Source organism: Lytechinus pictus, chromosome 2 (genome assembly GCF_037042905.1).
Source record: "Lytechinus pictus isolate F3 Inbred chromosome 2, Lp3.0, whole genome shotgun sequence".
In the NCBI taxonomy this organism is placed as follows: domain Eukaryota; kingdom Metazoa; phylum Echinodermata; class Echinoidea; order Temnopleuroida; family Toxopneustidae; genus Lytechinus; species Lytechinus pictus.
The window spans coordinates 51,892,500-51,914,592 of NC_087246.1; the positions used below are offsets into that span (position 1 = coordinate 51,892,500).

General features: G+C 34.7%; 1 long non-coding RNA gene across 1 annotated transcript; it reads left to right on the forward strand.

Annotated features, from left to right (window-relative positions):
* Positions 1-616: 616 nt before the first annotated feature.
* On the forward strand, positions 617-17,345 carry LOC129270810 (uncharacterized). The gene is made up of 3 exons (XR_008585565.2): positions 617-789; positions 5,169-5,365; positions 14,647-17,345. It is a non-coding gene; the product is annotated as an uncharacterized LOC129270810 (long non-coding RNA).
* The last annotated feature ends 4,748 nt before the right edge of the window (positions 17,346-22,093 follow it).

Below are 22,093 nucleotides of genomic sequence, written 5' to 3' on the forward strand. Positions count from 1 at the left end.
CGAGTGCCGAGGGCGAGCTGAAATTTCTTTATATTCTGACCAGAAAGCTTGATATCCTCTGCATTTTGGTACCTATGATTAAGATGGGTATCTAAAAAAGACAAAACATGCGAGCGCAAAGCGCGAGCTTAAAATTTTGATATTTCGATCTGAAAAAAAATGACAGTTTAATGGACGTTTTTAATAAAGAACAAGATTATATCCAACAAAAGATTATTGCAAATCGAAGCGGGACTTCTTTTGAGGCTTAGAACTGAGAACGGGACATTCTATTCACCTATTTAATGATGAAAAGTGTGGGGTTTTTGCTACAGAAATGGTGCGAGCGCGAAGCGCGAGCTGAAAATTTTTGTATTCCAATCTGAAAAGCGGACAATTTGAGCACGATTTTAAACAAAGAACGAGTTGTGTAGCTCAATATCACTTGCTGATTTCTGTGTAACATTACTATCTTATTTTATTTTTGTACATGCGGAATTATTGGAGGAGGGGGGGGGGGGCAAAACGATATGTTTGCCCCCCAATCATTTCTATTGGTGGGGCGAAGGACTATCTTGGCCCCCTGACGAGCTTGAACTAGACTACCGCGTCGCCAGCGCCGCCCGATATATAGCGCTAGCGACATCGATCGTTGATGACGTCAGTTTGAGTTTCGTCGGCCTCGGCGAACTTCCTGGCTGAGCTCACTGCAGTAACTTGCCATTTTTGAAGAATAAGACAGGAACTTTCTGAACATTTTGTACGAACCTCCATTTAGGTGTTATCGAAAAGACAATTGTCACTACATTGGTAAGCAAACTTATTTCTTGCCCTATTTTTTCTCAAGTTGATGTGAGTTGCAGCAAGACCATTCTGGCGTCGCGTCGCGTACCGGTAGTGTATTTGCATTTGGCATTGGCGAGCCATTCATCCCGGACCCACTCATTGAAGTTTTTGTGGTAGATCCCATCGGCAGTCATGATACATTACTGCCTACTGGTGAGGTATTCTTGTTACACTAATTGTATGGACCTCGGCTCTAACATTAAGTTATGCTTTATTTTATTGGGTAACCAATGAAAGTTGGCATTGCCATTGCGAGTTACATCCACTGTGAATAACACGAACGAGGTCGTTGTTGCGCTCATTACCATAGACCAAAAGCTTCGGTCTCTGTTAGTGTTATTGTTGGTTGTTCAGCTGAACTCCGTTGGCTTCACTCACCAAGTACAGAGACCGAAGTTCTAGCGCGATCTGTACAGGGGACTCAATGGCCATATGTTTATGTGTATTAAGTTCGGATAAAACAGGGCAGTGAAGTTGTGCGACAGCCGAGGTAAGTCACTGTTTTTGTTCCTTTTAACTTGATTTTCACAGTTTTTTGGCAATTAATGCCAAGAGGGAATATTAATTTGCATTTCGGTCGCGTTAATTTTCAAAAGTTTTGATTCATTAAAGACAAAAATCGAAGAGCCCCGACGGGGGGATTTTGCATTGTAAGTCCCCTAATGGTGGCTGCACGATAGCGAGCCGTCTGTGTATGAGGAGAAATTTAAAAAATAAAAAAATGTTAAAAAACTCCTCGAAACAGATGGCTGCCAGCTGTCTATCATTACCATTACATTGTCATTGACATTGTCATGAATTGTCACTGACACTAGGCCTAGTTCAGTTAGTAATGACAGATAAAAAAATATTTGGAAAAGACGTCATCAGTCATGTCAGTCATCATCACTCGGATCACTCACACGTATTGCGAGGTTAGTATGCTATACTAACCTCGCACTAAGAACGTGTTTACGCAATGGATTTTAGAGTTGTCGGTTAACATATGTTGGTTAAAATATTTTTTTAAATATAAAAAAACACATAAAAAAGAGCAAAATCGCTTACCTCGGCCTGGGAAGCTGCTTCCCATGTCTCTTCCACGGAAATAAAAGGTAGCTCGTTGGTGGCGCTAATACAATTCACAACCTTAATTCAGCTTGTCGGTATTTTTAAAACTAGATTCTTGATTCATTTTTTTGCGCATGATTGTTTGATAAAATATAGACATCAATAAATGCAATAACTTAAAAAACATACTTTTTATAGGGTTTATAGTGTTTTTATAGGGTTATAATACTTTTTGGAAAACATTCAAAGCGATGACAAATTAAACAAAGAAAATAGAAAATTCTATGTACCTTGAATGAAGCCCGCAGTGCTACCGTTAGTTTGTCAATAAAGTATAAACGTTCCACCAAAGTCCCTGGGGGGCCAGTCAAATGTATTGCTGTACACACGCGTGGCCAAATTATTTCCAAACACCCCCTAAACAAATCTTTCTCTGTGTGCAAAATAACTCCCTAAACAAGTTTTTTGCAGGCTTTATTTACACATTTTGGCCCCTAAATAAGTTGTAGCCAGAATATGACCCCGGGGAAAAAACTTGGGGAAAAAAACATACCCTACACACTTTTGGCTAGTCTTTAAAAAAAAAGCTTTGGAAAAAAAAATACCCTAAATATGTTTGACCCTGCAATTGACCATTGACCAGTCTTTCAAAACTACCCCTTTTTTTGAAAATCAGTGTTTTTGACACCCTTAACAAGTGCACGCGCGGCCCACGTCCAAAACTGAAAAAACACCCCTTTAAACATGTTTTTTGGTCACGCGTGTGTACAGCAATATATTTGACTGGCCCCCCCGGGCCATAGTCTACTCTTAACAGTAAAAAGATTGGACACTTTGCCGACTTCGCGTAATGCTTTGCATCGATTTATGTGTAAAATAGTTTTTGTGCCTAGTCTTTCCCTTGTAGTGTCTTTGATATGAAGATAAATCACGCGCCCTCTTTAGCTAATTAGACAAAAAATTTGTCTAATTTGATGTTGAGGTCAGTTCTGTTCCACTTTGGGTACAGTAATTTTTCGCCTTAAAAAGGACGCGCGATTTATATTCATATCAAAGACACTACAAGGGAAAGACTATACTATAGGCACTTAAACTATTTTTCACGCAAATCGATGCAAAGCGTTACGCGAAGTCGGCAAATATGGTAAAGTGTCCGTCAGTCTTCTTCTTCTTCTGATAAAGTACAGTCCACAGACTGGTGTATTGTCGTACTTTATTTGGCAGGTCTGGTGTGGAGTATGTACAGTGCCATTTTAAAATATTCTAAAAATTTACTAAGTGCAGCTTAGAAACCATGCTCCTCTCTTAGCGACTTAGCCTAGAGGATTCCGTGATATACTGTATAAGCTATTTTCGCGGGTTGTTGAATTCGCGATCAGAAGACGTACCAAACACTTTCAGAGCATTTCAGAAGCAAAAATAGTGCAAAACATGTACAAAAATAGTGCAAAACATGTGCAAAAATATGCTCCTCAAAATCATTATGCTGACGTGTCTTTTGTACATAAATATGTCCCTATAAAAAACGGTTACAAAGTGTTAAAAAGTGGCTTGAATTTCACTCTTTTTGTACCTTTAGATTTAAAATTCCTCATGTCACAGTTTGATCTGTAAGAGTAATCTTTGGAAGTTGTGTTTTGTTAGATTCATTTTGTTTAAAGTCGGTTTCAGTGCAAAAATGTTGAATTTTAAAAACAAAATCTGCACCTTCAAAACATCCGGTCATGTGACTTATGAATATTAATTAGTACGCAAATAGCTACCAAAGTACGTGTGTATAGAGTCAATCAGATGACAATAAAATCAAATTATTTTATGGAAAATACACCTGTTGTTGCAGTGAATAAATATTGATAAACATATGTCAGGAAATAATTTAATGATTTTGTTTGAGAAATAAAAAAGTGAAATTCTAGCCAACTTTTTAAATTACTAACTGTACTTTTTCAACTTTTTTTGTACAAGGTGCCTATCTCCATATTTTCACCACACAGGATGCCTGCAATAGCAAAGCTTTGCTGTTGGGGACATTGCACCAATTAAAAATGTGTCAATATTTTGCGCGTTGTTAAATTCGCAGCCGATCTGTATTTCGCGAAATCCGTCAAAATAAAACCCCCGCGAAAAGAACAGCTTATACAGTATTGATCATATTATTTGTCTTTGTCTTTCATCACGGAGCCTGACACAGTGCCTATGGACCTACAGTACATGTCGAACATGGTAAACAGTGATGGATTTCCCTCGAAAATCCACATTTACCCTATTCATTTGGCAAAAAACAGGGAATTCATCCTGTTTTGAAGCATTTATACAATTAATGCATACAAAGGTAGTACAAGTATAAAACTGTAAATATAAAAAATGAGAGGTTTCTTACCAGAAAAATGATTTCAAAATATTCCCACGCTGCGTAATGCAATGGGTTCGACCTTTGACTGGCTTCATGATGATGTACCGTAGCTGAGTTACTGTATGTTATGAGGCGCCGTGGCGCTCAGCTTATATAATTATTTATAGAAAAATTATTATTTAACGAATAATAATTATTCATATAAAATTCATATTTTAGTTTTAGTTCTAAATAATTACTATTATTATTCTGCAATAAACAATAACTAATTTCACTCAAAAAAGTTGATATAAAAATAAAATCACTAGACAATTCACCCTGTGACAAGCCTTGTTGCCAATTTCCATCATTGTGTGCATTTATGTGTTTGTTATGAATGGTCTAACAATGGATATTATTCCATTGAATAATGAACCTATTACTGAATTTTGACATTAAAAAAAATTGAAACTTGACTAAATATTTACTTGGAGCAGTAGATTTAATGGTGGGTAGGCATAATGACAACCTTGGCTGTAAAGCGGTGTAGCTCAAGATTGTGGATCCAGAGAACATGTTTAAGATTTGTAGGAGTTTTCTTCCCTAATTTATTTTACTTAATAATTTGATATAAACAATTACACTTTATACATGTAATTGATTCTCCACTCCATCATCTTGTAAAACAGAGTTGTCAATTTGTAATTTGGCATCTATCCTGTCTAATGTGCAATTTGCATTAGACAGGTTGGATGCTGATTTTTCCTTTTTTTTTCAACTTATCTTACATACTTGTGAGTGACATTTCCAACAGGCTCAATAAAAAAATGTCACATAAAATATGATCTATAAAATTATTGTCTTATTACTTTTTTTTTTTAATGCTTACATTATTTTATGTAAATTATCTCAGGATTTGAAACCAGATCACTTATATTTATCTTTTTTTTGCCTCATTCAGGATTTCAGACTCAGTGGCTTTTCATGAGCTAATCAAAGAAAATGAGTCTGAGGTTAGAACCCCTACATCCTGGCCCAAGTGCTGTCAACTCAGATGTGGAACGGGCTGCTGTCGCTCGGTCTAAGTCAAGCAATAAATGCTGTCGCTGCTGTGGACTCACTAGGTTTCTCAGATTAGACAAGTCATGGTTTATCAAGGTAGGTAGCATTACCTTCTGGTGAATGGATTGTAGGTGAGCTTCTCTACCAGGGAGTATCAAGGTTAAAAGTAATTTCATAAAATCAACTTTGATTGATAAAATTAGAATTATTTAACCAAATTAAAGGAAACAGTAGTAAGAGAGAAATAGCGGATAGCACAGTGAATTGAAGTGAATGATACTATTACACGTCAAAGTCACAGTTCATACGGTCAATGGATTAATGTTTGTATTTATCAATTAGAGAAAATATTCAGAAGGAATTACCAATGCTTTTCATGTATAGCAATTTCAGATATCCAGTTTGTGAATTCAGCTAACTGAAGCTGGGGTAAATAATGCACTTTACTTTTATCCAAGCATTTACATTTCAATCCAGGTCCCTACCTGTACCCTAATCCTCTCTTTGCAAAAACAATTGTCACTGACTGATTTGTAATGATTTTTTTTTTAAAGAGAATGAATCTTAATGTTTTTTATTTCTGTTTCAGGAGAATGCTATTATTGAGGGACGATGTTATTTGTTTGATTCCTTGAAATTGGTATGACAGGATTGGATGTTTGAGTATTATAAGTATTTAGGAATACCATAGAAGAAAGGACCCCATGGAAGAACAATGTTATTTTGTTAATAGTGCTGGAATAGGCCATCCTCCATATTTTATATGATTTATACGATTTGTAAAATTTGAATATGTAGGCTACATGTATATTCTTTTTATATGGAAATAGATACAAACAAACAAGCAAACAAATGAATGTACATATGGGCTGCCCATACAGTAAGTTTTATTCATAGAGTTTGAAAAAAAAATGAATGAGCAACAATAGATCAAAGTTCCTGTGGGGAATGGAATATAAGCAATGAAATTCAATTCATTTCAATTTGATATTTCAAAAATTCTTATAGAAATCAGTACAGATTACAAAGCAGATGTAAATAAAGGCAAGAAAAGGTGCTGAAATACATTAGAAGGCAAGTCAAAGAAAAGGTCACCCTAGAAGACAAAAGCCCAAATGTTGAATTTTAAAATTTCATTAAGAAAAAATTGATAATGTTCAAGTTTGTGCTAATTTGGGGCACCTAATTTGCATAATTGGTAAAATGGGCATATGAGATGATTATAAAAGCTCATAGAAAATCAAAACAAAACTTGTGAGATATGGTCATAGGCGGGACATGGACCCCCAACATCTTATTACTTTTGGGGAAAAAAGTGGTGTCATCTAATTAAATATACAAATTAGGTCTTGTCCAAGGATGGAATGTCCCATACGTAACATTTTGAGGACGTTTTTTAAGTTATTTCTCAGTACAATACAATACTTGTGTTTTTGCTTCTCTAGGAATTTCTTATTCATCGAGTATGAAAATTTAATACCATAAAAAGTTTCAAAAATGTATCTCACATTTTAATAAAAAGTTAATTTAAAAAATGTTACGTATGGCAAGGCTCCACGTTAACTTTTTTTGGTGGTGGCCCGTTTGGGCCACCAAAACCATCAAATAATTTTTTTTGGTGGCCCGATATTAAAGTTTGGTGGCCCGAAAAATATTCTGAAATATTAATTCTGCAGCCACTACCACTAAGTTACTTTCACTTTATCATCTTGTATGTAAACCTTGTTTGCTGTTATTTTACTTTGCTAATTGGCTTGTGGTAAAATATAAATTGTTTCTATCGTTGTAAAAATGAAATGATTGAAAGAGAATAAATGAATTTTATTGTTCGCAGGTTGTGTGGACTTTTTTTTATCTCCGTATAGACACACACTCATATTGGTAAAGTAAATAAATAGTGCATAGCAAACTCAGATGGATGTACAAAACACTGGTTTTTCATTTCTTCCTCTTTGAATCCTAAAACCTAGATTATGCAGGCCCCAAATCCAGTTTATTTCTGTTTTCTCTTTTGCAGCATATTATAGCAGGAGAAAATCACAGAAAAATATGCTACAAAATTAGAACAATGCATAAAAGGGGGAAACAAATGAAAATAATTTTCAAAAAGTATATTACAAAAAGAAAACAAAAATGATAAAAGAAATAAGTGAAATAAAAAAAAGGAAAGAAAATGAAGAAAGAAAAAACAAAGAACATGGAAAAAAGAAAAGACAAAATTTAGAGAGAAAAAAAAAGTGAAAGAAAAATGAATAAAACAAAATTAATATAAACATGGGGAAAAGAGGATAATTAAGAAGCCATTATAAATATTTTTTAACAGCTGTGGCAACAGTCTATTCTGACTGGAATATAATTAAAAGCCAAGCAAATTTTCACTTACCTTCTGGGAATGGCACATTTCTATTTTTATATCCTTTAGTTTGTATTATTTTATTTTCAGTAGAAACATATTTTTTAATCAGGCATATTCAATGGGAAGGGGTATAAATGGTTTAACCACTGTAAAAAAATGAAAGAAAAAAAAATTAGAAGAAAACAGCAAAAGTTATATCTGGAAAAAATTGTGAGAAAAGTCCTTCCCTATATTTGCCAAAATGTTGGAAAAATTCACATTTCATATCAATGAAATGCCTTTCCAAAGTATTTACTTTCTCAAGAGTGGTTTAAGAAGTCATAAACAAGAAAGAAAGAAACTGTCTGTTTATTTTTGGCTAGAATAGACACAGCTTCGAAAGAAACCAAGTATCAACATTCATACAAATGCACACTTGGGACTGTGATGTACTTGCCTATGTGTTTTTATGTGTATTAATTCATTTGGAAATCGGTCTTTTGTAGTCAAAAGAGAGGTCATAATTCCTCTTCTTAATGCTTGCAAATAATCAGGGTACACCAAATTTTCGTAATATAGACTGTAGAATGTCATTTCATAGGTGTAAAATGTGACTTTGAGTCTTTGACTCAGATTTTCAAAGTTCTGTGGAAGATTTCTTAGCAGCAACATTTTTTTATCGCAGCTCCATCTAGAGCACAACTGTATGCAGTGGCTTCATGCAAAGCTCACGCCAGCCGGCCGGCGCGGCTGGCTGGATAATAGCTACTGTATGCTATAGCTGTAGGCCTAATATGCAAACTTTGTGTGTGTGTATTTGTGTGTAGATCAACAAAAAGGGCGCATGACGAAATGGGTTGCAATTAATTTGAACTGTAGAAAGTTGATAAATGCGTGCAAAATCGGGAGAAAAATTGCCCTACTTTGAAAATTATTGGTTGCCTGATTCGGGCCACCAAAACTGAACATTTTATCAATAACGGTTGCCAGAGGTGAATTTCTGGTGGCCCCGGTCCACCAGGCCACCGCTAATGTCGAGCCTTGCGTATGGGACAAGAAGATGTTACATGTATGGTTGGGACATTTGTACACAATGTCAATGGGGAAATGAATTTCAAATTTGTGTACAAAGTCCAATGGAGAAAAACAAGTTTCCAAAGTGCTAAAAGTGATTTATTAACCTTTTCTTTAGTTTCTAAAGACTGATTTGTTATGAATATTGATTAATGAAAATGATTGAACTCAAAAATGATGAAAATTGAAAAATTTGAAAAAATTTCAAACAATAGAAACATAAGAAATTCATGAAACCATGATAAACAAGAATAAAAATGGTTAAAAATGGCTCATTTCATTTTCAGCCATATCACACATGTCTCAATAGAACATTTTAAAACAAAAAACTCTTTTGTTATTTCCAAATTTAAAATCATTTTAATTTTTAAAATTATGGGGAAAATTGTGTAAGTTCTCTTTGGGGACAAAATGTCCCATACATAACGGTCCCATACTTAACATGTCATTGAAAGGGGAGTTCACCCAGACAAAAAGTTTATTGTAAAAATAGCAGAAAAATAATAAAAAATATTGCTGAAGGTTTGAAAAAATCAATCAAGGAATAAAAAAAGTATCAGAATGTCATTCAATTTGTGAGTCATAGGCGAGCAGCTTCCCTACAGATCGAATGGCGAAAAATCAATTAAATGTCATTTTTTCAGAAAATTTTAAATGATTTTTATTTTACCTTCAGCATATCAATAAAGAAATAATTTCACACCTGTTCCTAAAAAGAAAAAAAAAGAAAAAAAAGTCATCATGAACCATTAAAAAATGTATGCATTTTATATTACATAACATATGTGGCAGCTGCTCGTTTATGACGTCACAAATCCAAGTATTGAAATTCTAATAACTTATTCTTTAATGGATATTCCTCAAACCTTCACGACTATTTTTTATTATTTTTTTCTGCTATTTTTACAACAAACTTTTCTTCAGGGTGAACTTCACTTTAATGGGTTTAATTAGAGTCTGTAATTAGAGGGTTTTTACTTATAAATTTATAATATGACATTTAACTTGCCTTTATTCTAGAGTGTTGTGACTTTTATCACACTGTCAAATGAAACACTATAGAATTCTCAACTTGAAAACATTTTTATTTTTTTTTTCTGCGTCCCATACGTAACGGCACATGTTTTCTCTCTGAAAGGTCAAGGTCAATGTCATACATGTACATGTATGCCACAATTTTTTACGTGATTATTCTTCTCGATATCAACCATCATGATGGTATTAAATCTCATCAAAATAATTTAAAACTCTTTTTCAGGTCATTAAAGCCTCTGAAATTTCCCATATATGTAACAAGCATGAATTCTTGAATTCTTGCCCTAAAATAAACAAATAACATTACCATACAAGGGTAAGGAATTGCTGGATTGGGTGGTTGAAATGCCTCAGTAGTTAACAGGTACCGTACTGACAACCACCATAGCCAAATCAAATCAAAATATTTTGTATTGTGAATCCACCAAACTGGACAAGTTTACAATCATATGAGTATTAAGTTGATAAGAAATCCTGCCTATTTTTGTCCTACATTTGTCATCTAAGGTTGCATATTTTACATAAATGCCGAATCTTGATCATATCTCAGTCTTATCTTGAAATGAAGGGATTCATTTTCAGCTACCAACTTAATTCGGAAATAGAACTTATATTTGCATTGTTAGAAAAGACGGGCAAGAATGCCGTCTTGACCATGAAACTGGATGTTGTTAGTGATGTCAATACAGATGTACAGTACGTGTAGCTCAATAGCAATTATTTAGACCTGGAAGATTGCTTTGCCTGTTTGCCTAGATGCTTCCAAGGCACTGTTGGTGGCAGGGCAATTTCACTCCAAGGATGAAATCCTAACTGTTTCACCGAATATTAAGTACCAATTCACAATATTTCTAGGCAGGGGACGTGACTTTCCTGTGATATACCTCCATATGTTTTCCCTTTGCCCTCTCCTTGTTGGTTATTTGTTTAGATGGGATCTTGGGTTTGGTCGGCAATCTAAGGAGAGACAAAATGAGGAGATAACAAAATGAAATGGATTCTGGTTACAGGGCTTACATGCTACTCCTAGATTTCATAAGTAACTTGATCCATTTTTCCATTTGGGTGAAATATTGGGAACTTATCTAACATGATGAGAATAGATGTCGGTTATGTCTGTGCAGCGATGGGTAAAGTAGAGAGAGAGAGAGAGGTTTTCCTTTCGTGACGGGCTTTATGCCTATACACCGTACTTCCTTTTCTTGGACTGCATAGACACATACTTATGTTTTATCATGGTTTTACAGTGCCAGTAGAGTGCCAGCATAAGTGTGTAGACAAGAAAGTTCTCCAGAAAGTTTGCAATAACCTGGACCGTATTGATGTACTTTCCTTTCTGATTATTATTTCTTCCAGTCAAGAAACAGCATTAGAGGGTCGTTTTACTCTGATGTTGTTGATCACACCCTTTCATGATACATGTTTTTACATTAGAAAATTGAATTCCAAAATTACATCTATGTACTAACAGTAGAGTTCATTTTTTATAGAGTCTCATCAAGGGTACATGACATTTGCTTTTTTCAAAACTCATTCCCATGATTTACTACATGTAACTTGTTTCCTTAACTCAAATTTGATCCCTTGACTTATAACATGTTTCCTCGACTTACAAACTTGTTCCATCAGTTTTTTACCTACATATACATGGGAACAACTTAAAAGCCAGCCCACTGCTTGTGATGTATTGGAATGAAACTCACCATTTGAGGCATACAGTGACAACAGCAGTCTGCAACGTATGATTGCAATCGGCTGCAGTACGCTCACAGCTCTGTTTAGACACGTAATCTAATTTTACCATTATTCAGTTTGTGAAATGAAACTAGTGCACTTTCAAATGTGCAACTGCAAGATTGTGAAAGTGGTATACTACATCTGAATCTCCGTCTGCACGTATGTGTAGAAATCATACACCATTCATTAATTTTTATGTCCATTTCGGTTTAAAGTAAGACAGCCCATTTTTCTTCGAATTTAAAAATGAATTTTGCTTTTCCGTTTTGGTCTTTATTGAAACGCTATTTGTTTGATTTCAGTTTGAATTTGTTTGATTCATTTTTTTTAGAAAGAAAACTGTGAAGCTGAAAAAAAACATTTCCTGAAGCTGAAAATATTTTGTAAATAGAAATTGTGTTAGGTTACACAATGGACCATACCACATGATTACAGTCTACAGTCACAGACCTGCACACATTTAAACCAGTAAAGGGCTGTGTTTGCGATAAATTTGTGTAGCACTGTGTGGAGAGTGGTGGCGATGTGGCTGCCTGGTTGGATATAAACCTAATTATATAAAATAATAATCCTGCCTTAAAGCTTTATATATTAAAAGCACTCAATACATTAGTATGACCTCTAAACATTTTACAGATTCAACTGAAGGCAGACTATATTAAGCTTTCACATTTTACCTGGTGCCCATTTAATAATGTCCTGAAATGTTTTTTTTTCTTGGGGGTGGGGGATACATTCAGTGAAACATATGTATTCTCTCCTTCTTCTTCAGTCAACTAGAAAGTGGGCTGAATCAATAATGAAATAGTATTAGTGTAAATAAACGAGTAGAAATACCCATGGGGATGTGAACTGGAAAGGAGATGACACCAATTCAGGTGGTCATGTACCATGCACATGTATAGACTGCATAGAAATGCCAAAAAGATGAGTTCTGATGGCTTGCAAATAGATAGTTGCCATGGTAATAAGGTAGCATCAAGGTTATTTTGGTAACCTTTTAAGGGTACAGTTTCATGTACATGCATGAACACTGCCCAGAGCACTGAGATACGTCCTCTAATTGGTGTACTCTTACCTTGTATCCACTATCCGGTACAATTGCTGAAGTGGTGTTTGTCATAATTATGAGGCAAACATTTAAAATGAGATTGATAAATAAATCAAGAAACAAAGAATGAGCAAAACTTATTATTATTAGCCAAATTTTGTCAATTTTTAACTCTGGCCCCATTCCCAATAAAAGAAGAGCTGTTAGAAACATGTCAAACATACCACAAATCTAAGAATACAGTGCCTACATTTATCTGGATAGAAAAAGACATAAACATGTGCATCCATGTAAAAATGTAGCTCAACTGTTCTTTATTTCATTATTCATGGGCATGGTAGCTTAGAGTGCTCAGCGGCCTTGTGATACAGTGACTTATTGTCCCATATTCTCAAAAGAGGTTTTAATTGTACCACGTTACAAAACCATGGACTATGCAGATTTTTAAACATAATTAAGCTTATTTCATCGCGTACACAAAGTTAAATCCAATTAAATGTGCGCTTTCGGCAAAGTGCACTTAAAATGAAGTGTGTTAATGAAATAAATCTGCATAGTCCATGGTTTGTACCATGGTACAATTGAAACCTCTTTTGAGAATACGGGCCATTATGTAAGCGGGCATATCAATGATGCAATCAATATTTACAACCAATTTTATTTGTGCATGGATTGCTGTAGAATTTTAGTTGAATGAAAATATTAAAAATGGGACATTAACATTCCTGCATGAAGAATAAAAAAGAAATAAATTGGCATTTTGTTATACATGTATAATTGATGATAATCGTAGTAGAGGGATAGAAAGCCAAATGTCAAAGGAAAATAAGGAAAACATGCAGAGAGCATTGTGTACATTTGTCTCTTATTACAAATGTCATCACTCTCCCATTAGAGTTAGATCTAGTGAATCCCTCTCCAGCTTCAAATACCAACTGATTCTATCACCCACGTTTATTGGAGACTCTAAGACATTGAAAACAACAGAAGCAGTAACACCTTTTTTGTCCAGTTTTGTGTGTGTGCATTTAAGATGATCCATTAACATTTTTGTATGGGTCTTTGATTCATTATTCGTGGTAAAGAATTTTTTATTTTTATATTGAAACACTTTATATAGGTTTGGGACTCCTTTTTGGGAGAACATTTATATAAGAACAAGTTTCCTTTTGATTCCCCTTGGCTACATGTACAAGTGTTAATTTACACATTGAAAGTGAATCATAAATAAATAAAGATCATACAGTGCAGAAGAAAGACGGTGAAAAGAAACAAATGAGTTGTTATAAAGTGGAAGTGTATGTTGATAATATTTAGGAAGTGCGTCTTCATCTTCAAATGAAATGATCTAAGCCAAAAAGACAAGATTGTATGAAGCTATAATGAAATATCAGGAAATATTTCTGTTTCGTATGTGAATTCAGACTGTATTTACAAATAATTATTTTGATTTCCAGGTATACATGTATAGACTGCTCCAGTATCTAATTTTGTTTAATATCAATTATTAACCAGACAATTGACTATACAGTACTATAAAGTGTTGCTTTGCTGTCATTATAGATACATGCTCCAATGACCCATGATGCTATTAACCTTTGTCTTGTAGTGTTGAAAACAATTGGTTTTATTGGGGGTATAGAATTCAGAGAGAGAGAGTGAGAGGGATAAGAGAGGTTTGGGGAATAGTCCTGAAATTTGTACTGACATTCTCTCCAGCATCACCTTTAGGAGACTCTTCAGCAGTAACCATGGAACCAAATTTACCAAAATTCAGGGACTAGTATTATACACTGTACATGAGAAGAAAGAGGAAGATGCACTGAAAACTTTGAGTCTATTATAAATACAATACATGCATAATATAAGATGTTGAAATGAGAATAAAACAAGTTTAACTACTTGTACATTGCCAGTTTTCACTTTTATCTGCCTCTCACAGATAAATTTCATTCATGTTGAATTCATATTTTAATGTTTAAAATTCATGTATATAACAGTGGGAAAAATAATAAATATTGCCAATTTGAGGATTAAAGATGATTTTTTTTATTTACTTCCATCAGCTCTGTAAGATTATAGGTTAAATGAATATAAAAGATGTCAAAGTTTTCACTCTTTAGATTTTTGTTGTTGTAATTACAGGATCCATGTGGTATCATCTGTGCTGTGATGACCTATCTATTGATTGGTTACGGTCAGTTTGCTGTCAACGTGGTGCTGCTATTGCCATCAGGTATCCAACCCTATACAGTCATCCATGGATTCATCTTCAATTTGTTTGCAATCTTTGCTGCAGTCTCTCACGCCAGATCTATGCTCACAGACCCAGTAAGTGACAATTTCTTTTGCTAGAATTCTTTTTTAATGATTGTGGTGGTGGTGATTAGTTTACCCGATTGCTAAGAAAGTGTGAATACTTGTAAGCAAGCAACCATATGACTTAAGGCATAAGGTCCTCTCTGCGGGACCAGGGCCCTGTTGCATAAAAGTTACTATTTATGGTAACTTTGCCATCCAATGGTAACTACTATGGTAACAATGCTCATCAGCCAATCAAAATCAAGGATTCTATGACAGATACCATTGCATGGCAAAGTTACCATAATGGTAACTTTTATGCAATGGGGCTCTGGTAATGAGGATAAATGCCTTACCAAAGAGCGCTAGCGCACCAAGTTGGATTTGAATCTCGGTCACCAGAATATGAAACTCCTGCTCTTCCGATTGAGCTATTACGCTTCTTCTGTGGTTCATGTACAGCAATTATGAATAGTGCATCTGCATATGCCTTTGTCAGGATTTTTACCAGATATTATGATCAGATCTGGGCTTACTCACATACAAAGAATGCACAATCTCCACTCCCTGGGGAGGTTTCCAGCTACAAGTCGAAGTCATTCAAGTAACAAAGTAAGGCTTATCACGATCTACAACGTAGGAGGAAAGTATAGGATTCGTAGAAAACCACTCTCAAGGTAATGTTAAGAAATATAATGCAGGCTGGATAATGTTTCATAAAAAACTGTCGTCAGTTATTTTCTCAAGCAATTATTTCAGTTAGGCAGATGAGATGCAATGATATCAGAAACCTATATCAAAGATCTGTCATTGAAAATCACTGACAAATAGCTTCATGAAACATCCTTGTGCGAAAAGCAATGTTTGGAGCTAGTCACACAAATGGCATATCATGGCAATAAATCAAGGAAAAATGATGATCATGGTGACTCTTTTACATATGGTAACTACCATTGTAGCCTCGATTTTGATTTCCTGCAGAATCCTGTTCCCATCATGGTACAGTGTATTTCAGTTACCATGTATTACATAATGAAGCGATTTTAATGACAAGGGCACTAAAAAATAAAAAAAATATGTATATCACACTGCTTCTGAAAAAGTACACTGTTCAAATTCACCAGTAGTAAGGCTGTAGGATTACTTTATTTCTTCAAAGTCAATGTTGCCTGCTAAAACATCTGTTCCTGTCCAGATATTTCCATTAGGTGTATAATCACTTCACCAAGAGTTCTAACTGTAGTGAAAATCAAGAATACAGTACTTCATGTTCTGATGATTTTCAGTGCTTTGTGTCCGTACATACATCTTCTTTTGTCTTTCTTTACCTGATATTACAAAGTTGAAGAAAGAAAGAGAAAGAAAGATGTCACACTGGAGAAAGTCTAATTTGCAATACAAGTGTATGATGTAGCCTTTATGCAACAACAACAATCATTCCATTTTAATTCAAGTATTTATTTCCAATTCAATTTAAAAAAATTTGTAAATAAATACTTGAATTGAAATTGAGTGTTTGATAAGTAGTACCAATCATTTGTCATTTCATAACTGAAGTGGATACAATATAGACATTGTTATTATTATTAATTTTATTTTTTAACAATTTCCCAACCCAAGAGTTTGTCCACATTCCCGCATTGTCGTAATAAAAAAGATATGAACAATGGAGTTCAAGAAAATTTACAGGTACAATTTGAGTTCCTGTTGTGTCAACCGTCTAATTTAGTTTTATACTCTAGCTCAGTGTGAACTTCACTGAAGTAGTTCATGTCTCTGAAAGAAGATCTTTTGATTAACAGATGGAGAAGGCCTTGGAAACACATTACACTGTCTGGCAAAGCGGAGCATCAAGGAGATCACCCAAATGGGTTTGTCATGGAAAACACAACAAGTTTTTTTGTTTAATAACTTCAGTGAACTAGATGGCCTTTAATTGGAAATCTGTCCCCTTGTGGTCCATGTCGGTATGAAATGAAAATCAATATAGAGTAAAGCTGTCTTGAGCATCCTTTTGTTTTGAAGATGAGCAATAGACAGCATGCCGCTTCTGTTTAATTGCCGCTTGATATCATTCTAGACACAGCGTTGAATTGAGGGGGTCAGATTGAAGTTCATTTATGACCAAGGAATTTGTCAGTAATTTAGCACTTAATGAGTGCAATTATGTAGCCTACATAGATCTGTAGGATATCAAATACTACTTGATTGCTTACATGTTTGCATACCTTTGATTTGCCGCCAGCAATTAAACTCCGTGAAAAATATGCTTGTACTATTAATCAGAACCAACTGGATTTTTCCAAGTTATAGCTTTCGTCAGGTCACTTTATGAACTATGATTTTCCCTTGTTAACTATTGTTTATTAAATATAAAATTTGAGCTTTAGAATCATCTGTGACCTGCAAAGAAAGACTATTTGACTGGGCAAACAAAAAGTTTTAGCAGTGAGGTTACGCTTTTAATATCTCTCTTCGGAATGTCCCTCATTTGTGTACTACTGCAAATATCTAAATACAACTTAAAGAAGAAATACTTTTAAAAAATAATACAAAATATGTTTAATTTGAAGAAGATCAATTATTAATTACCAACTGCCTTCATATTTTAAGAGATTCACAATTTAGGGCCTACACATTAGGTATCTATAACTAGGCCTGTTTATAAGTTTAATGCAACTGTCCATATTTGAAAAGGTTTTTTAAAAATATTGCTGCTCTGCTTAATGTCAGAATACCAAGTATTAACAAAAACACACATAAAAGATTTTCAAAGTTTGAAGATATTGACATGTAGGTTGTATTAATTAATATGATTTCACAATCCATGAGCTTATCTTCTGAATGTTCTTGTCTTTAAATCCTTATTTGGAATAGTTATTGAGATGAACGTGTACTTGTAATTTTAATAATAATAATAATTATATTTGCTTATATAGCACTTAACACTTACTTTCTCAGATATTTCTAAGCACACTACAGTAATGCAGCATAATTACCCTGGCTTTAGCAGAGCAACTGTTACACTCTGCATTTCAAGGTATAAATTCTTACACCCATGCACATCACCTGGGTTGAGTGCAGCACAATGTGGGTAAATTCTTGCTGATGGAAAACATGCCATGGCTTGGAATCAAACCCACGCCCCTCAGATTGAAAGACAAGAGTCACTACCACTACACCATGGTGCCCCCAGAGTACCATTTGTTCAGATTTCTTCCTCCCAAGATATGACAGTGGAGATGTGGTCCAACCACTTCCAAACCTTAGCCAGAGTGCTCAAACTCCCAACCACCCCCTGCTATCATCAGTGGTAGATCTATTCTTGGCGGTATCAACTATCAGTTTGTTCATTTCATCCTCATCCATTCAGCCTGACCCTGTCAGATCGGGTCCCTTTTTTTGGATGCACTGTTCCAACCGAGTTACGTTTGCTCAGGAGGTGATGGGTAAATGTAAGAAATAGATCAAGCACCGAACTCCAGCGATTTGCGGTCTTTGTCCTGTACGTAAGGGGACCTCTTTGAAGGGTTCAGATTTGCCCAACTTGATTGATAAGAGTGCATCTGTATGTTCATAGTGTTAGTGAAGATGAAGAGTGAGCCACATCACCCATCATTGGTGACAACCCTTTGCTATGCTTTGAGGTCATGGATGATTCTATTCGGTGAAAGAGGGCCCTTTTACACATGAAAAATATATTGTAAAGAACCGTAAAAAATAATTTGCAGTGATCAGCTACATGGATGACTATTGAATTCATAAGAGTGTCTGTGAACAGTACTCATTTGAGATTAAAGGGGAAATTTTTTTATATCATATTTTAAACTGTAAGTTTGGAATGGGTTGACTTTGATTCTATTTAACGCTTTAAACAGCATCAGACTTGGCTTGTTTGACCATGGACCTACTACATGTAGGTCCATGGTTTGACTAATTCATTCATCCATTGATGCTTATTGGCCTGCTAGGAGTCAGAAAGCTATAGAAGGTTGCTGTCAAAAGCATCTCATCAGGATTTGAGCAAGAATATTTTGTTTTTAATTTCGCTACCTTGAATTCCCATTAGTCTGCCCTAATACCTTGAAAGCTTTGAGGCAGCATGAATCCAACCTCCTGCATTTTAGCATTGTTCATGTGTCATCTTTCAGGTGTACATGTATCCTGAAGATTGATCACATTCTTACATATTTTCATATTTTAAGATTGGATCATAAATCATTCTTATCTGATTTCTCACTTGAATATCATTGCATTTTGTCTGTGAAGCATGTGTATGGTTTGTGACTTTAAAGTCTGAGGATGAAATAAGTTACAAGATTATAGACTTTTCGGTTTTAGCGCGGCTGTTTGAAATCTTTTGAATGTAGCAACAATAGTAATTCATTTTTTCCTTTGATTGAGTTTATGAATGTCTTTGTGTATTTTCATTATTGATTTGATTTTGTTGAATACATTACTCTTTTTTTATTCTCTCCCTATTATGTGGATGCAATATTTATGATAGAAACATAAATGTAGAAAAAGGCAAACAATAACAGGTGTAAATTCCATATCCTAGTTTGGAAAATCACTATCACTAGTCATAGACAGCGATCAATAAAGTTGAGAAAATTGAAGAAAATCACATTTTACCCTCATGATTAAACTGGGGAAAAGACCGTTATCGGATATCATGGTCCCATGGTGCACATCATAGCAAACATCTTGTTACCTAAACAGCCCTTGGAGATCCTATTTATTAATCAAGATTTTCCTCTCACCTTACAGTAAACAGCTACCCCTCTAAGCTCCTTGGTAGGTAACTCATGCTAAATTGCTCAATCCTATTATACGACTCCCGAGGCTCCCTGTTTTGGATGTATCCAGGCTTTTCGAGAAACCAGATACCTGGTATGACTACTCACCTAACAGGAAGCCCTAGGAAAGCTTCTCAACTCAAGTGTAGATCTGTATACAATATTGATGCTAATTCTGTGTATACAATTTGATGATTTCATGTTCTTAATAAAGTCAGTTTGATTTAAATCTAAATATGCCAATAAATGATTATCCTTAAGCATCAGAGTTATTTCTCCTCGTGTAAGGTTCATAAAGCAGTTTTTATGACTGACAACTGTTGAAAGCTACTGAAATCGTTGCATGTGATTGGCTTAGAGCATTTAAACCGGTCTTTGAACAATACTGACAAGATGTTTCATGCAATACTTCAGCTTGTGAGAAGGAATCTGTACTATCGAGTTGGTACAATGTATCTTTTAGAAACAAATTTGGGAAGACATTAGTGTAATACTATGGAAAATGTTTGTAAACGATATATATGTGAATTTGCATTGGATTTAAACCTGCAATTCTCCTATTTCAGAGGAAAAGAAAAGTAGGGGAAATCTTGATGATAAATGAAATTTTAATCCGTTTTTTCAATATTCTTTTTTAATCGTGAAATAAAGTCTAACCTTGTGTGTTTAATCAATACCATGTTCAACACATCATTAAAGATGAAAGCTGTGGGACCATGCTATCGTGAGTGATGGGAAATTTATGGACTAGCTACATGTATTCTTTCCTAATTAATAAGCCCTGGTAATTTGTCACATATTCCTTCATAACCCATCTATCATCTTCCATGATGTATGCTCTACATTAATGGCCCCTAAGGACATGATGTGATCGAGCTCTATTTTAAAGGGTAGAGTTTAGTCTGACATCTAGTTGATTTGGATAGAAGCAATAAATTGAAAGAAGTATCTTTAATGAAGGTTCAGTAAAAATTAAATGTTAACAGATTAAAAAATATGTTATGTCATTTGATAGCCGGTATATATAGTATATACAGTGCGTATCAAAAAAAAGTTTACACTTAGAAAAAATCCTGTAAAATCATACATTTGATATATCCTGAAATTTAACATTGGTACAGATCCATTTAAGCAAAAAATATTTTCGCTTGAGCGAGCACCACTTACTTTTGAAAAGTTAGTGAAAAATGATTTGCGCAGAACTTTGAAATAGTAGACCATAATCATGAAGAACACATGGAATTTAGCTAGTAAATTTGATCTGAAGATATCTTTTACCTTTTTTAACTTGTTTCCTTGCCCAAAACACATAGAAGAGTGCATTTTGCCCCACCCCACTCCCCCACACACCGAGCCATTGTGACGATATTTGCTTTACACTGAGCTGTGATTTACATAAATGGCTTAGGCTTGATTTTCATTTTGTTAATCATTGTCAAGCTTGGAAAAGTGTGGAGAAACAAGAATAATAGGAAAAATAAAATGTAAACCCACTTTAAATGATAAAAACATAGTGAAAAAATGCTGGAGATGTCTGATATAAACTTTTGTTCAGATTCAGTTATGTCCTCAGATCCAGCTGGCACGAAAAGGGTGAAGTTGTGCTTACTAAGTCTTGAAATTTCAATTTGGGTGGCAAAATTGTTACAAAATGCTTGAATGTATCCGTTTTATTTCAGTTGACTAAAAGTGCAAGGAAAATGTATGAGAAATGTTGTGCAGGGTAAGCTTGATTTTGCCCTTTCTCCTTGACACAGCGTGAAAACGGTGCATTTCTGCGCAAACAGATTTCTGCGAGCTTTACAAAAACGGACAGTGCTCACTCAAGTGTAGCATTCTGTCAAAACTTTTACTTTCATTGGATAGATGAGACCCAAACCCAAGATTGTATGAGAACAAATTACCCACATGTTGTATATTTTTTAATTCCCAGGGCTTTTTCAAAGTGTAAACTTCTTTTGATACGCACTGTATAGCCAGATAGCGAGTGATTGCCAGTAAACCATGTGATATAAATTTAGGATATTTTCAGAAAATAAACAAGAATTCTACCTGTGCATTCAATGCATTATCAGATATAGTATGCTTCTTTGAAAAAAATATAAGAGGCATGAAATATGACTCTGACTGAAATATGTTGAGATAGATCTAGGTTTTAGAAAAGGAGAAGCTTTTGGGGCAGTTGTGATCATTATTTGAAGATTATATAAGATGCACGGTACCACTGAAATAGGTGCTATGAAAGCAAAATAAGATTTTCTACAAAACTTGAAATATAAATTTCCAACACTTTGTGTGGATTTGTCTTGTAAATGAAGGGAAAATCTATGCAATGCAAGTTTTTTATTTTTTATGCATTATAGCGATGTCACATACCCGCGTTGGTTAAAATTTGTATCTACCAAGAACGCTTTAAAATCCGCGTTCATCAGATGTAGATGACTACATAGCATCTTTTGACAAACTTATTTAGCATAAATACATCCTCACCT